The following is a 17,122-nucleotide window of genomic DNA, read 5'->3' on the forward strand; positions in this document are numbered from 1 at the left end:
ATAGTGCCCAAAGATCGGGTCTGACATCAGAAAGACCTGAATTCTAATTTGCCATTGTGTGGACCTGAGCAAATCTCTTACTTGCTTCCTGCCTCAGTTTCCTCATCTATAAAATGGGGACAAAAGTTGCACCTTCCTTCCAAGTTTGTTAGGATCTAATGAAATATTTGTAGAGCACTTAACAAACCTCAAAGTGCTTTTATAAATGGTAGCTAATTTCCAACTGACCTAGCAGCAGAAGCTAATTGAAATGCTTGTAGGGAGAGCAGTTTAATCACACCATCCTACCTAGTTATCAAACCAATTTCACTCCTCCTTGAACAAGATCAACCTCTGGGATTCATCCCCTAGGGAATATTTTCTTTGCTGAGGCAGAAGCTACGTACTATACTAGGCAGCCTTTGCTTAATTTCCATAGGTCCTACTACTCCTTATTCCTCCAGTCTGTTTTTCCTGTTAGTCCAGGGGAATCTTTTCCCTTAATAGATGATTCCAGCAAAACCTGGATGGTTCCATAGCCTATTTATTCCCTTCTCTAAGCTTTCCTCCTAAGGATTTCTAAAAAAAAAAAATCTAAGTGCTTCAGACCCTCTTTGAAGTCCCCCCAGAGTAGCTTAGGATCTAAAGAAAAGTCCCTAAAATTATTCCTTCCTTAGCCAAGGAGGTCCCCAATTTCTAGAAATGGACTATTCAATGGCTTCTATGATGAATACATACTAAAGAGTAGAATGGGAGCCCCTGCAGCCCAAATCTGTGTCTCCTCCATTGGAGAGTCTAAAGAGCAAAAATGCATTCAACCAAATGCAGGATTAAGAGCCTTGAAAAGGTAGCATCTCATTTTATTCAAATTGAACCCACATGAATTCATGTGCCAAGAGGATTTTCCATAGTGGTTAATTGGGTCTTACCAGAAGGATAGATATCAACAAGTCGGCATTTATTTCCTATGGAAAGGAAGCTGGTAATTCATATCTCTCAGTAAACTTTCAACATTACTTCTGGGGATAAGCATCTTATTTTACATCAATTTTAAGCCACAATCAGTCAGAAAGATTTTTAAATTACTTATTATGTGCTAAGCACAAACACTGAGAAAGTCTCTTGGTCTCAGGGATCCCAGCTGTAATAGGGAAGACAATACATAAAAAAGGAAGAAGGAGAAGAAGGTTGTCATTGTCTAGGGATGATGAGGTCTGGAAAATGACAGGTGGCCCTTCTCTCAAAATGGAGGATCCAGGAAAAACTCACCAATGGAAGAAGAAACCTACAGAAATGGAGCCAGGTAGTGGCAGGGTAAAGAAAGTAAAGAGAAAATAACTGGAAGTTGAAAAACCACACATAAATTTCCTCAGATTCACAGGTAAAGTTGAGCACAGAGGCTTTTTGGTTGTTTGTTTGGCTTAAGTGGTAGCCTTGTGATCTAAAGTAGTGGCCTTGTGATGTCTAAAAATAAATGGGAATGCTTGCTCTTCTGATCAATTGGTAATAAGAAAGAATGAAAATATTAATTATAAGAGGGTCAGAATATGAGAATAATCACACTGAACCAGCAAGTCCAAGTGGAATCTGGAATCAATGTTGCTTAAATACAGGCTTGCCACAAAAATCTAAACAAGTCACTTATTTCAATTTTTCTATAAAGGAGGAAAGTAAGGGAACCTTAGGTTCTATATGAGTTCAAGGAATTTTTTTTCCCTTTCGAGAACAGTATCATATTTTAAGGTAGCCACAATCACCTATGAGCGTCTCCTGCCGCTTTGGATCCCCAGCACTTAGCACAGATGGAAGAGGTTCTTTCATTAAGAAATGCTAGTTGGGGGGTTGGCTAGGTGGCACAGTGGATAGAGCACCATCCCTGGAGTCAGGAGTACCTGAGTTCAAATTCGGCCTCAGATACTTAATAATCACCTAGCTGTGTAGCCTTGGGCAAGCCACTTAACCCCACTGCCTTGCAAAAAAGAAAGCAAGAAAGCAAGAAAGCAAGAAAGCAAGAAAGCAAGAAAGAAAGAAAGAAAGAAAGAAAGGCAGGCTAGTTGGCTGACTATAAAATGAAGAAAAACCAGGGTGTACTCCAACCATAAATTTATAAAGCATGATCCCAATTTTATCTGCACTTCTCTGGAGACTCAAGACAAAATGTGGGGCAGTGTAAACACTTTTTACCCTCAAAAACAATACCATATTTTGACTTGTAGGCATAAATAAAAAGTAAATCAAATCAAATTCTAATACTTTAATTCACAAATATATATGTAAATCTATATTTATACCAAAGAGGTCATCTTTAAATATTCTCCAGTGTTTCCTAAAGAAAATATAAATTTTGTATGCTCAAAGGGTAACAAAAATGTGCATACCCTTTGATCCAGTAATACCACTACTGGGCCTATACCTGAAGAGATGATGACAAAGGGTAAAAACATCACTTTTACAAAAATGTTCATAGAAACTCTGTTTGTGATGGCAAAAAATCGGAAATTAAGTGAAAGTCCTTCAATTGGGGAATGGCTTAATAAACTGTGGTATATGTATGTGATGGAACACTATTGTGCTATTAGAAACCAGGAGAGATGGGAATTCAGGGAAGCCTGGAAGGATTTGCATGAACTGATTCTGAGTGAGATGAGCAGAACCAGAAGAACATTGTACACCCTAACAGCAACATGGGGGCGATGATCAAACTTGATGGACTTGCTCATTCCAACAGTGCAACTATCAGGCACAATTTTGGGGTTTCTCTGTATCCAGAGAAAGAATTGTGGATGAACAAAGACCAAAGACTATTACCTTTAATTTTTTTTAAGTTATCTTATTATGTAATTTTGATATCTCTTATACTTTATTTTTCTTCTTTAAAGATATAATTTCTCTCTCATCACTCTCAACTTAGATCAATGTATGCCATGGAAACAATGTAAAGACTAACAGACTACCTTCTGTGGGGGGTGGGGGGAAGCAAGATTAGGGGAAAAATTGTAAAATTCAAAATAAATAAAATCTTTCTTAAAAAAAGAAAATATAAAATTTGACTTTACCACTAAAAAGTGATATTCAAGCTTCATAAAGAATAAGAGAATTGCAGAATTAAAGCAGGAGAGATATAGGAGTGACCCTGATGATCACTGTGGAAGGGGAAAGGGCTAAGCATTTATATAGAACTGTGCCAAGTACTTTTCAATTATTACCTCATTTAATGTAGATACAATTTTCTCTATTTTATAGATCAAGAAACCTATTAAGTGACTTGCCTAGGGTCACACAGTAAGAGACTGAGACCACATCTGAACATAAGAAGATGAACCTTCCTGATTCCAGGGTCAGAGCTCTACCTATCTAGCTGTCACTAGAAGCCCCGAGGGGTGGTAAAATACCCTCTAGCTAAGTGCAGGATGTGTCAGCTGTATAGTCTAAATATACTGTCTCAAACATGGGGAAAAAATTGTATGAACTAACATAGAATTTAAATAAGCAGAACCAAAAGAACAAGATACACAATATAACACTGTAATTAAATAACAATGGTCCCAGAGAACAGAGAACAGAAAACGAAACATACTTTCCTCCTCTCAGTAGACAGGTGGAGACAATGAGGGCACAATGAGCTGTCACAGAATACACTGTCAAATGTGATCAAGGTGTCAACTGTTTTACTTAATTGTTTTTCTTCTTTACAAGTGATGTTTTCTGAGGCATCCCCCACATCTATCAGATTAACTGATATGACAGAAGAGGAAAATGACAAAGTTGGAGATATGGGAACACTGAGACCTAATGCATGTGGATGGAATAGTTAAGTGATCTGACCATTCTGGAGAGAAATTTCGAACAATGCCCAAGGGCTATAAAATTGCATGCCCGCACACACACTCTTTGACCCTACAATACCACTGCTGGATCTGCTTCCCAAAGCGATAAAAAACAAAAAGGAAAAGGACCTATATACAAAGGACCTATATATATATATATATATATATATACACACACACACACACAAAAATATTCATAGCAACTCTTTTTGTTGTAACAAAGAACTGGAAATTGAGGGCATCCCCATCGATTGGGGAATGACTGAACAAGTTGTGGTATGTGATTGTGATGGAATACTATTGTGCTATAAAGCTATCAAGCTATAAAGCTGGATGCTCTCGGAAAAACCTGGAAAGACTTATATGAACTGATGCAAAGTGAAGTGAAGAGAACCACAACACTGTACACAGAAACTGCAATATTTTTATAAAGATCAATGGTGAGAGGTGGCTAGGTGGCTCAGTGGATAGAGCACGGGCCCTGAAGTCAGGAGTACTTGAGTTCAAATCCAACCTCAGACACTTAATAATTACCAACTATGTGGCCTTGGGCAAGCCATTTAAACCCATTTGCCCTGCAAACCCCCCCAAAAAAAGATCAATAGTGAAAGACTGCTATTCTCAGCAATACAATGATCCAAGTTAATTGCAAAGGACTCATAATTTAAAAAGTTATACACCTCCAGCGAAAAAAGTGATGAAGTCTGAATGCAGACCTAAACATAGTTTTAAAAAAGCTTTATTTTTCTTGGGAATTTTTGTTGCTTTCTATTACAATATGAAATATGTTTTGTATGATTGCACATGTATGGCCTATAGCAAATTGCTTACCTTCTCAATGGGAGAGAGAGAATTTGAAACTCAAAATTTTTAAAAAAGAATGTTAAAAACTTTTTGCAGTAATTGGATGAAAATGAAAAATCAAATGACTGTATTTTAGCAAAGGAAAAAAAGAATTGAGAGTTTAATTCCTGGTCAGAGTGGAGGGATGAGTTTTATTCAACAATATTGTGCCATAAAACTCTAAATAATAAATTATATTTTTAAAAATACATTTCTTCCACTTTTAAAGTTCCAACAATAGACTGACTCATCTGTCCTCTCAGAAGAGGCAGAAAGACAAACATGGTCCAATAAAGGAACCTAAATACCCAGGGAGAGGTCATGGAGCCTTAGAATCTATTCCCTGCACCCTGGGACAGCCAGTCCCAGTTACTTGAAAGTTTCTTCTTCCTCTCCTTACCTCTGCTTCCTGGAGCACACAGAACAAAAAGCCAATGGATCAAAGTGGTCCAGGAGTAGTTACCACCAAGACAATTTTGACCTCAATGTATTAGACCCTAGATAATAACTGACCTCTCTGGTAGGACTCCAACCAAGAGAAATTGCAACTTCCTAGGTCACAGGTTACTTGGATCACTGGCTCCATGAGGGTAATCCCCTTTAGATTCCCCCTAACTTATCTGTGGTATTCCATGGCAGGAGTACCTGCCAGCTAGCCAGCCAACCCTAGCAGGTGCTCTTCCCAGAATCAGTGACAAAGTTGCTGGCATAGCTAATTTTCATTGTGCAGTACAAAACCTGCATGAAATCTCTAGTTTATTGAGAAATTCCAAAATCTGTATGCAACACAGGACACCCAAATTAAGTGAATTAGATGGCTGGTGCTCTGAATGCCTTTTGCCTTTTATTCAGGTTGAGTTTTATTTGAATATATTTTGAAGACTTAATTAAACAATCAGACATGGCAGAGACTGGGCAAGCTGATTAATGGGCACTTTTGGATGCACAGGGAGGTATGTGGCTGGACTTAAGCAGAGTATTAATCAGTAGCGACAGATATCATCTATTACACTTAGAAAATGAGCATTCAAATGAGGAGCATTTTTAGGTTCCATGTTCTCACTTGGAAGGGGAGAAGTTGTTAACTGTTTAGACATAGTCTAGTTTCATTTCCAAGTCAGATCATGTCACTCTCATATTCAAAAAACTTGTGGCTTCCTATCATCTTCAGGATCAAATACAAAATTTTCTGCTTGGCCTTTAAAGTCCCACATAATAACTCCTATTCCAATCCCAACTCCCCACTCACACACACCCACATACACACAGACCTTTTCCAGTCTTCTTACACCTCACTCCCTATTTCATACTTCTTGACCAGTAATACTTAATAACCCACTTTCTGTTCCTCTTACAAGACATTCCACATCTCTGCTGCCAGCCATTTTTTTGTCTGTAAAGAAACCTCTCCCTCTGCTGGCTTCCTACAAGTCCCAACTAAAATCCCACCTTCAAAGGGAAGCCTTTCCTAATCCCTCTTAATTCTAATGCCTTCCTTCTGCTAAGTATTTCCTATTTATCCCATTTGTACTCTTTTGTGCGTGTGTGTGAGATAATTGGGGCTAAGTGATTTGCCCAAGGTCACACAGCTGGTAAAATGTCAGAGGTCAAATTTGAACTCAGGTCCTTCTGACTTCAGGGCTGGTGCTCCTTCCACTGTTCCACCTAGCTGCCTCTGTATATATTTATTTGCTATTTCTCTTCTCCAAAAGACTGTGAGCTATTTCCCTGAGGGCTGGAACTGATTTTTGCCTGCCCTGGTATCCCCAATGTTTATTTTGCCTTCCTTGGCATCCCCTTGTACATAGTAGGTACTTAATAAAAGCTCATTGAGTGAATGGCTTTTGCCTTGGACAAGCCACTTAACCCCATTTGCCCTGCAAAAAAAAAACTAAAAAAAAAAAATTAAATTGATTTTTTGTATATTTTTAAGTTCCAAACTATCTGTCCTTCCCTACCCCACAATAGAGAAGGCTACCATTTAACATATGTGTATGTATGTATTTGCTTGTGAGTGTATTTTCCCCACAAAGTCAATAGATGTATCTTAAAACAAAAATACACTCATAAACATGCATAGATCTAGGTATATGTAAAACGACACTATGAATACTTCTATTTATCTGTTATGTCTCTGGAGGTAGCTGACCTCTTCCTCATAAATCCTCTGTAGTTACTTGAGGTATTTATAATAATCAGGATAATTTACAGGATAACAACTTGCAGTTGTTCTTTGAAAAATATTGTTGTTACTGTCTTCGGCTGCTTGTTTCACTCTTCCTTATTCCATGCAAGTTTTCCAAGTTTTTCTAAAACCAACTCATCATGTCTTACTTATAGCATAGTAGTGTTCTATCACAATCCTATAGTACAACTTGTTTAGCCATTCTCCAGTTGATGGGTATTCCCTCAATCTCCAGTTCTTTGCCAACATATTTAATTTCTTTAATGTCATTTTCACTTGATAAAATCATTACTATTTCTGAAGTTGAACCATTTGGCATGGGCAGGTGCTTTGGTAGGTTACTGTAATTGGGGTTTGCTAAGGAGATGGAGTGGCTCCCTTCATTGATGGTGGAGATTGGGCAATAGGCAGAGCTGATGAATTTTGAGGAGCTGCTATTCATGAAGGATCGTGTGTCACTTTATGGGGGTTCAAAGGGAGATGTTGATCATAATGATGGTTTCACTGCACTCTTATGGAGCCTCTTTTCTCCTTCTTGGGGTACCTTACAGCTTCAGGTTGACTGGCTTGCTTGCCCATTGGATGAAGCTGAAGTTAAGGTCACATCTCCACAGTGATTGATGATGGTGGGTACCATGTGATCTGGAGGGCAGCACTTTTCCCATGGTCCTCTGAGCCTTCATGGGGGAGGTGGTGGTTGTTGTGGTCTCTTGGTCACCTCATTCAAACTTCAGACATTGCCATGGAACCCTGAGTCAGCAAAGGCGCACAAATTCACCTGAGGGGTTTCTGCTATAGTCACAAGATGATCTGAAGGGCATAGTGTGGGATGAATTTTGCCTACATCACCTGTGCTACTTCTGCTTTGGATATGATTGACTCTTTTCTAAAAAAAAAAAAAGTATTTGGAGAATAAATTTAAGTCTCCAAAGTACTTAATTTCTGCTTTCCCCAAAATGCAGACAGACTCCCTAGAGGAAAACCCCAGATGGCGTACAAATACCAATATCTGGGAAATGACAGAGGATCCAGAAGATATCATTTGATGGATGGTTAAGAAATGGAGATTGCCTAGCATGGTCACATACCCCCTATAGCTGTTCAGCATTTCCCAGGCTTACAGAGATGTTAAGGATCTTCCCTTTAGCAAATTAATCTGCATCATGTCAAAGAAGGATTAAATTTGCTCTGGCATCTCCCATAAAGTCAATAGATGTATCTTAAAACAAAAATACACCCATAAATTAAATCACAGATAGCCACTTTACTTCTCTAATAGTTATAAGTCAAAGAAAATCAAATTAAAGCTCTAATGACCTGATGAGTGGTTCAAATGCCTTCCTAGTGCTTCCTAGTGAATAGCAACTTCCTAGTGCTGCCTGTGTTACCTAATGAATGACCAAGGAGAGAGCCCTTTACTAATCCAGCTCTCTCTTCAGATCTGATTGATGGACTCTCCTAGAGTCTGCCAGAGGCACAGACAGATGAAAAGTGGTAAGGTTGCAATATTGTTTATTTAATAGCATCTATAATATCCAGTTTTATGTAGGTTATTTCCACATCACAGTGGAGAGCCCAAAGGTACAAATAATCCCTAACCAAGAAATAAACAAATAAATGGAAAACCCTTCTATTGTTCTTGACCTAGTGGCAATCCAGTTCTACAATGAAAATGAGTGACTGTGATATTTACACTGTTATTTGGGATGGGAGAGAACATCTGAGCTCCACAGCTGATCTCTTCAATACTTTCTTGGTCTGCCTTAAGGTAATCACCAAGTTAGAAAAACTACCTAGATCCCCTCCAAACCCCCAATCATTCAACAAAGAAAATACCACTAGACTGGAATCCTGCAGGTTACATAAGCATGTGTACACACAGGAGCTCAGAGAAAGAAGAAGGGAAGAGACAAATATATGGGCTTAATTTCTCCTTCTTACCCACTCCCCAAGAGGTTCAAAGCAGTTTCCTTTTTTAATTTCCTGTAGATTGGGAATGTGGTTTCCCACAATGTTAAATCATAATAAAAGATTACTACTATAAAAGGATTTTAAGTCCCCACAGACTTTGATATTGTTATATACCAAAAAATATTATAAAATGAAAAAATTAGGGCATGATCACTCACATTATAAATTACTTTGAAAAAAGTTATTGAAGGAATCTTTTAATGGGAAGGGTATTGCCCCATTGTCATAAATTAGAATTTGATTTTGAGAAAAATCTTCAGAAACACATCTGTTGTCCAATATTAGTCAAACCTGCAAATTCACAGTAGCATTAGTAATCTAAATGGAAGACAAACTGCCCAATATGGAAAAATCTACATATTGAACCACAGAATCTCACAGACGGAAGATATTTCTTTCTTTCTTTTTTTTTTTTAAGGTTTTTGCAAGGGAAATGGGGTTAGGTGGCTTGCCCAAGGCCACACAGCTAGGTAATTATTAAGTGTCTGAGGTCGGATTTGAACTCAGGTACTCCTGACTCCAGGGTTGGTGCTCTATCCACTGCGCCACCTAGCCACCCCTGGAAGATATTTCAATGGTCATCTATTTAATTCAATCCATAGCAGAAAAAGTGTCACCACCACAACACTGCCAATAAGTGGCCCATCCTTGGTCAGATGACTTGTATTGAAAGGGAACTCAACTACCTTCTAAGGCAGTCTTTCCATTGGAAAAGTGCTAATGACTGCAAAGTTTTCCCTGGCAAGAAGCCTAAATCCAACTTCTCCACAAGTTCTATCATTATTCCTAGTTCTGCTTCTGGGCCAAACAGTATAAATCTAATTCTTCTTCCATATGAGATTCCCTCTTATATTTCCAGGGCAGTCAGATGATACAGTGGAGAGAGAGTGCTGAGCCTGGAGTCAGGAATTCAAATCTAGACTCCATTATTAGATATATGAACCTGGGCAATCACTTAACCCTATTTGCCTCAGTTTCTTCATCTGTAAAATGAGCTGGAGAAGGAAATGATAAACCACTCTTAGTACCTTTGCCTAGAAAATCCCAAATGGGGGCACAAAGAGTCAGACATGACTGAAAAAATGACAGAACATTCCTTCTTGTTGTCCTCTGGATACTTTTCAACCTATGAATGTCCTTTCTAAAAAGTGGTACCCAGATCTTAATATCCTACTCCAGATATAATCAGAGCAGAGTAAAATAGGACTGTCATCTTACTCCAAGATGTTATATATTTCTGCAGCCCAAGATCATATAGGCTTTGGGGGGGGGGGGGCTATCAAATCACATAGTTGCCTTATATAGAGCTTTCAATTCACTAACTGCCACTTTCCCACAGATCATTATAAGGTGAACTGCTGCCTAACCATATGTTATTCTTCTTGTACTTATGAAGTTTATTTTTTGAACCTAAGTCTAAGACTTTATAGTGAAGTAGGTGGTACAGCATATAGAGTGTTGTTCCTAGAGTCAGGAAGCCCTGAGTTCAAAACAATCCTCAGACACTTACTAGATGTAGAACCTTGGACAGATCACTCTACTGTGTTTACCTCAGTTCATCATCTATAAAATGAAATGAAACAGAAAATGACAAACCACTCCAGTGTCTTTTGCCAAGAAAATCTCAAAAGGAGTCACAGATTTAGACGTGACTGAAATGACTAATAATATTTATTGCTACATATTTCAGCTGATTAGATTCTAATTTTCTTTCCTGCTGAAATCTCTTAAGATCCTATAACTCAATGTTAGTTATAGTAATTCACTTAACAGCCCCTCCCAGATCTTCCACCATTTAAGGAGGGTATCCAGAAAATTCCCCTCATAATTTACAATCTGGATACTTTCTTGAACTTTTTGATCTCCAGAAACTCATCAATTGTACAAGATGAAATCATTCTGAAACCCTGACCTCCTCAGATTATTTCCCTCATCATGCCCTGAAAGTAAAAACTCCTTTTATCCCTTTCTGCTTCTTTGTATTAGATTGTGACCTTCTTGGAGGCTTTTCTTCATGCTTACCATGGTGCTAACACACACACACACACACACACACACACACACACACACACACACACACACACACACACACACAAAGTAAGTGCTTACTATATGCTTACTGACTCTGAAATTTGATAGGCATTTTATCTATTCTTTTACCAGGTCAATGGAAAAACTGTTATTCAATATAGGGCCAATTGTGAATGCTGCTTCCAAGTTAGTATCAAACCATAATCTATTTGAGTGTCCAGCCATTCAATTAATTGCAAAACCAATGAATTGTACTATCAGATGACAGGCTAGCAACCATCTATCTTTTCCACAAGAGTAGCATGAGATTCTTTAACAAATGTTTTGTTAAAATTGAAGAAAATTTGATAGCATTTTTCTGATATCAAATATAACTATCCAAAAAGAAAATCACATTAATCTAGAGTTGGTTCTTAGGGAACCCAAGCTCTAGCTTTTTTGTAGCTTCCAATTCCTTTTTTAGGTGTTCACCAATCATTTCTTTAGTAATACATTCTAGAACATTTTCAAAAGTCAAGCTCCTTGGCCTATGGTTTCAAGATTCTTGTCAGTCTCTGTTTCTTAAAGAGTCAGTACACTTATCCACCAGTCTTAGGGTATTTCTCTATTCTCCGTAATATTTCAGATATCACTGACAGCAGTTCAGCAATGGTATCTACCAGTTCTTTTAATATTCAAGGCTTGATTTCATTGAGCCAAGGAGTAGAGAACTCTCTTACTATCACAGCCCTACTTAGCTTGGGTATCAACTCCCTATTAGCTATTTTTATTCTCTTTTCCTTTTCAAAGGTCATTCTTTTTAGCAAAGAAAACTGAAGCTGAAAATTTTTTCTCTATTGAATGTGACTATAAGAAAACTAGCATCCAATAAAAGACTTTTGGTTTCCCCTGGAAAGTGTTTTATCTACTCACACAGGTATCACAGAATCACAGAATATTAGAATCCAAAACAGGCTTACAGCAGTTAAGCAGTACCTGGAGTAAGACATATTCCTGAATTCAAATCAGGCCTCAGACACTTATTAGCTATGTGACCCTGGGCAAGTCACTTAACCCTCTTGCCTCCATTTTCCTCATCTGTAAAATGAAATGGATAAGGAAATAGCAAACCACTACAATATCTTTGCCAAGAAAACAAATAGGGTCATAAAGAGTCAGACATAACTAAACAATAGTCCCCTAAATGAAATACTATCATTCATGATATTCTTGCTGGCCCCCTCATTTTCCCTCACCCCACATATCTAGTCAGCTGTCAAATCTATTTCTACCTCCATGGCTTCTCTTGCAAACCTCTTCTCTACACTCACAAATAAAAGACCCATTTTAGTTCAGACACTCATCACCTCTCTCCTTTATATTGCCACAATCCCATAACTGACCCCATCCCTGCCACAAATCCCTCACCTTCCAGTTCATGCTAAATTTGGCTACCAAAGTAATTTCCTTTGAGTAGTGCAGATCTAACCCAAAGACTCCCCTACTCAATCAATTCTCATTCCTTATTGCCTCTAGGCAATAGAGGTTTCCTTATTGCCTCTAGGATAAAATGTAAACTACTCTGTTTTAATTTTTAAATCTATTTTTTTCAATTGCCCTAGTCATTTTTCCTCTAATCTGACTGTAGTTCAGCCATACTGGTCTTTTTCTTGTTTCTCATCCAATACAGACAATTTTCAGGTTCCATATTTTTGGACATGGTATTCTTCCATATTTGGAATGCAGCTCTTCCTTACTGATGCTTCATAAGTCCCTCCTTTCTTTAAGATTTAGCTTAGGTATCCTTGAAATGAAGTCTTTCTTGATCCCAACTACTGGAACCTTCCCATTTAGACTACTTTGAATTTGTTAATTTTATATTTATTCTGTTCATACTAATATGCATACTTGTCTTTCCTTTTGGACTAATTAAAATTCAGACTTTAGGAACTGTTTAATTCTTTGTCTTGTATCCCTACCCAGTGCCTAGTACAATGACTCATACCTAGTAGGAGAGTAACAAATAATTGATCAATGAATAAAAATATTTCAATTTTTAAAACCCCTAAAAATCCTTGCCCTTCATTTAAACATTTTGGTCTCAAAAGTGTAAAAAAAAAGAGAAATTTGGGAAACCCCAGTAGAGGGCAATATTCTTCATCCAAAGAAACATTAAATAAACAACAAAACAACAGTTTTACCCCAGAGAAACTTCACTGTCCCTACATTCTCTGTCCTGTCAACACAGCATTCTGATTCATTCTGCTCACACTGCCAAGACTACAACAGGGCTGGCTGCACATTACAGCTGGCCGATGATAAAAATCACTCTGCTCAGCTGTCCAGGAGTATCAAGAAATCTTTAAATCTGTGCTACTTGGCAGAGTGTTTCCTGGCTCGTATTGTTCCCAATCCTCTAAACTTGTCCTCCAGCCTTATGGGAACATTTTAAGCTGCTGTTCAGACTTGGGGATGCTGGTTTTCACTCCAAAGTCAAGTCTGGGTGCTGAATTAGCCCTGGTGAATTCTAAGGCAGTGTCTCTCTGACCACCACTGCCCCCAACAACAATTTTTTCTGGTAGAAGTTGAGACAGAACCTGGAGACACTGTTACTAAACAATCCTGGGGGGGGGGGCAGAGAGGGTGGTGCTCTAAATATTGGTTTGGGGTGGAGACCCTCCAAGAATTCAAAGACCTTCATTAGGAATCCAGCCACAAGACAGTCACTAGATTCTGCTCACTGGATAGGAACATGTTAAATGATGCACAGATAGCCAGGGAACTGTGATACTAAAAACTTAGCAGCAGGTCTCAAAAATGAACTTCACCTTGAGGTGATGAGGCAGCCCACTCCAGGTCAAGCTAAATTGCTTAGGGGTGGGGGTGGGGGAAACGCATGATATTATCCCAGCAGCTGAACTAAAAGGGTGTTAGAGGCCATTCTACTGCAGTACTGTTTCCCCAGAATTATGTTAGTATCAAATGGCAAGACAGGATTGTAAATAATATGACTGCCTTAATAACAGATTTACATCCAACACTACAAAAGTCATTCTAACACACAATAATACATAAGAAGTCAAATGCTAACAGGACACGGACACCTAAATAACTTATTTTCTTAAGTATTATAATAAGAGAGTATATTTATATAGTGTTTTAAGGTTTACAAAGTATTTTACATGCATCATATCACATGATACTTGCCATAAATCTTTGAAACTGAGACTCAGAGAGATTAAATGACTTGTATAGAGTCATTTAGATAGTGTTGACAGTAGAATTTGAAATCACCAAACTTAAAGTCTATGTCAATAATAATTGGGCAACTACAATTAACAGGTATTCAACAGATGGAATTAAAAATTATAACAATAAATAATATCTTAACTCTGCTACAAATGAATAAATGACTGAATGAAGCATTTATTAACCCTACTATGTACAAAGTCCTGTGCTAAGCTTTTGCTGGAGATAAGGGTCCCTAGCTATAGGGTACAGAGGTAAAGCAGGTGCCAATAATTCTTTTTTCTTATCATTTCCATAGATAAAATAGTATTAGTTTCTGGTTTCCAACAAGTAAAAAGAGATGCCTATAGTTGTGTATAAACCTTCCCTCACAACAGATAGTACAGATAAGGAAACTGAGGCTTGGGAACACTAGGCAGATTGTCCATATGTTACATAGCTAGAAAATGGCAGAGATTGAATTAAAATCCAAAGCTGTGTGATTACAAATTCGTTGACCTACTACTTCAAGTCTCAGAGCATGTTAACGTGCCCTGTAATCCTTTCATAACTGCAGTTCTGAATTTCTACAAACCAGGTTCTGTTTGAGGACTTTTCACATATCACTCATTAGTTCATGTCCCCATCTAGGGTTTCTTTTAGAATATCAGGATTTGGTTTGTATCTAATGAGAATATCAGCAAGGATAAAAAAAAAAGGATAAAAAGATTCATGACTTACTCTCATGCAAGTGCTCAGAGCTAACAAGATATCAAATATAGGACATGTTTAATTTACCCCTTTCCAAAAAATAAAATAAAAACAGAAATTGGACAACACTCATTTCTGAGCTCATTAATAGTCAAAACAATTCTCCCTTCCCTGAGGGCTAAAGTAAGATATGTCAGCCTTATAGTTCTACCCTGTGATTCGGATCTCCCAAAGGGGAAACCATTTGAAGTTACTATTAAGTCCACCTCTTTTACTTGACCAATACAAATATCATGGCTCACAGCATCAGTTAAGTGCAGATAGATTTGCAGACATTACGGCTCTGGTCATAATTTTCCTGCTTAATTTTGTAATTCTTGTTTGGTCAAGAACTTCAATCAATAAACATTTATGTACTGGGGACACTAGAAGAAGAAAAAACCCTCAAGGAACTTCAATCTAATGAGGAAGCCAGCAAGCAAAAGCAAGCTATGTTTAAGATAAATAGGAAATAATTAAGAGAAGGATGACAATGTGACAATGGAATTAAGAGGCATGGGGGGGGGGGGCAACTAGGTGGCAAAGTGGATAGAGCACTGGTCCAGGAGTCAGGAGGACCTGAGTTCAAATCTAGCTGTGTGACCTTAATAATTACCTAGCTGTGTGACCTTGGGCAAGTCACTTAACCCCATTACCTTAAATAAAATAAATAAATGAATAAAATTTTTGAAAAGAGGCACTGGGAAAGGTTTCTTATAGAAAATGGGATTTTAGTTGGGATTAAGCCAAGGAAGTCAGTTGGGAGAGTTGAGGGAGACTGTCCAGGCTTGGGGAACAGTCCAAGAAAATGCCCAGAGAGATAGTGGAGCAAGAAGGCCATTGTCCCTGGATTGACAAGTATGTGGATGGGAGTAATGTGTAGGAAGACTGGGAAGGCAGGAGAGAACTGGGTTCTGAAGGGCTCTGAATATTTCTGACCCAACTTGGTGTTATCTGTGAATTCTTCCTCTTCCCTCCAGGCCTGGTTCAGGAAGTCCTCTATTTGTCCAGGACCATTACTGCTCAATCATGATGTTTTCCCTGTTGTCAACTAGTTCCTTTTCTCCAGGGGAAAAATAAGTGATTCCCTAGCAGAGGTTCCAGATTCTTAACCTTTCCCTCCAGGAAACTAAGTCTCCTTAGCCCTTCTACAGTGTATCTTAGTTGTCATTCTGCAGTCCTCTGAAGTTGCTGTTCTGTTACTCTAATCTGCTAGAGTTGGCTGGGTGTAGCAAAGGCTTGGACCTCAACAAACACTTATTAAGCACCTACTGTATATATCTGGCACTGTGCTAAGCTCTGAGGATACAAGAAGTAGCAGAAGATAGTCAGTCCCTCCAGGAGCTTACAATCTAAAGTCACCTGGTCTCAGCACTCATGAATATATTTTCAGCTCTTTTGTAAATCAGTCACCTAAGCTATGATAAGAAGAGCCCTTTAGGGAGTTGTCTAGATCCTTTTAAGACCAATTCCTTAAAGGCAGGCAGTTTTTTTTATCTTTGTATTAATTTCTAGCATTCAATTACTGTGATGAGGTCCTTTCTATTCTGTCCAAGTCTTTGTGATAACATCTGAGGTTTCCTTAGCAAAGATTCTGGAGCAGTTTGCCATTTTCTTCTCCAGCTCATTTTTACAGATGAGAAAACTGAGGCCAATAGGATTAAGTGACTTGCCCAGGGTCACACTGCTAATAAATATTGGAGGTCAGATTTGAACTCACAAGGTGAACTCCAGATCCAGGTTTCTATCCACTGCTCCATCTAGCATGGTAAAAACTCAAAAAACACTAACAATTCACTCAACCTTCCCCATGGTACTTCTGGAACAAGTAAATTCTTTTCAGTTCTCATCATGCCCCTGACCACTAGCACTTAAGTCATGGAAATTACCTTGAAAGTCTGGCAAGTCTCAAGGAGTCACTTCACAATCTTTGGTGAGGAGAGGAGGAAGGGTGAAGGAGAGGAAAAGCCCTATCCAGCATTTCTGCCTCCCTAGCAAAGGTCCCTTTCCCCCTTATATTATTAAAGTCTTAATGAAATAACACATCTGTTTCAAAAAAAGGAAAAAAAAAATCATGTGAATATTTTTAAATTCTTTCAAAACAATGAATTATAGTGCTTTCAGGGTAGAGAAAAGATAAGAGAATAAATGCTAACTTCTACCTGGCAGAGAGCATTTGAATATCACCCACACTTCTGTGAAGAAAAAGAAATAGGCATTGCTACCGATGAAAACTTTGGCTCTTCACCTTCACCATCTGCTTTATCTGGCTGCAGAGCTTTCAGCAGTGCCAAACTAGTCTCTACATGGCCTTTTGTTTGAATTTTTT

General features: G+C 38.2%; 1 protein-coding gene across 3 annotated transcripts in view; it reads right to left on the reverse strand.

Moving 5' to 3' along the window:
* Positions 1–17,122, reverse strand: part of BEND3 (BEN domain containing 3) — a 75,489-nt gene that overhangs the window by 15,285 nt on the left and 43,082 nt on the right. The window lies entirely within an intron of this gene.

The sequence above is a fragment of the Macrotis lagotis genome, chromosome 5, assembly GCF_037893015.1.
Source record: "Macrotis lagotis isolate mMagLag1 chromosome 5, bilby.v1.9.chrom.fasta, whole genome shotgun sequence".
In the NCBI taxonomy this organism is placed as follows: domain Eukaryota; kingdom Metazoa; phylum Chordata; class Mammalia; order Peramelemorphia; family Peramelidae; genus Macrotis; species Macrotis lagotis.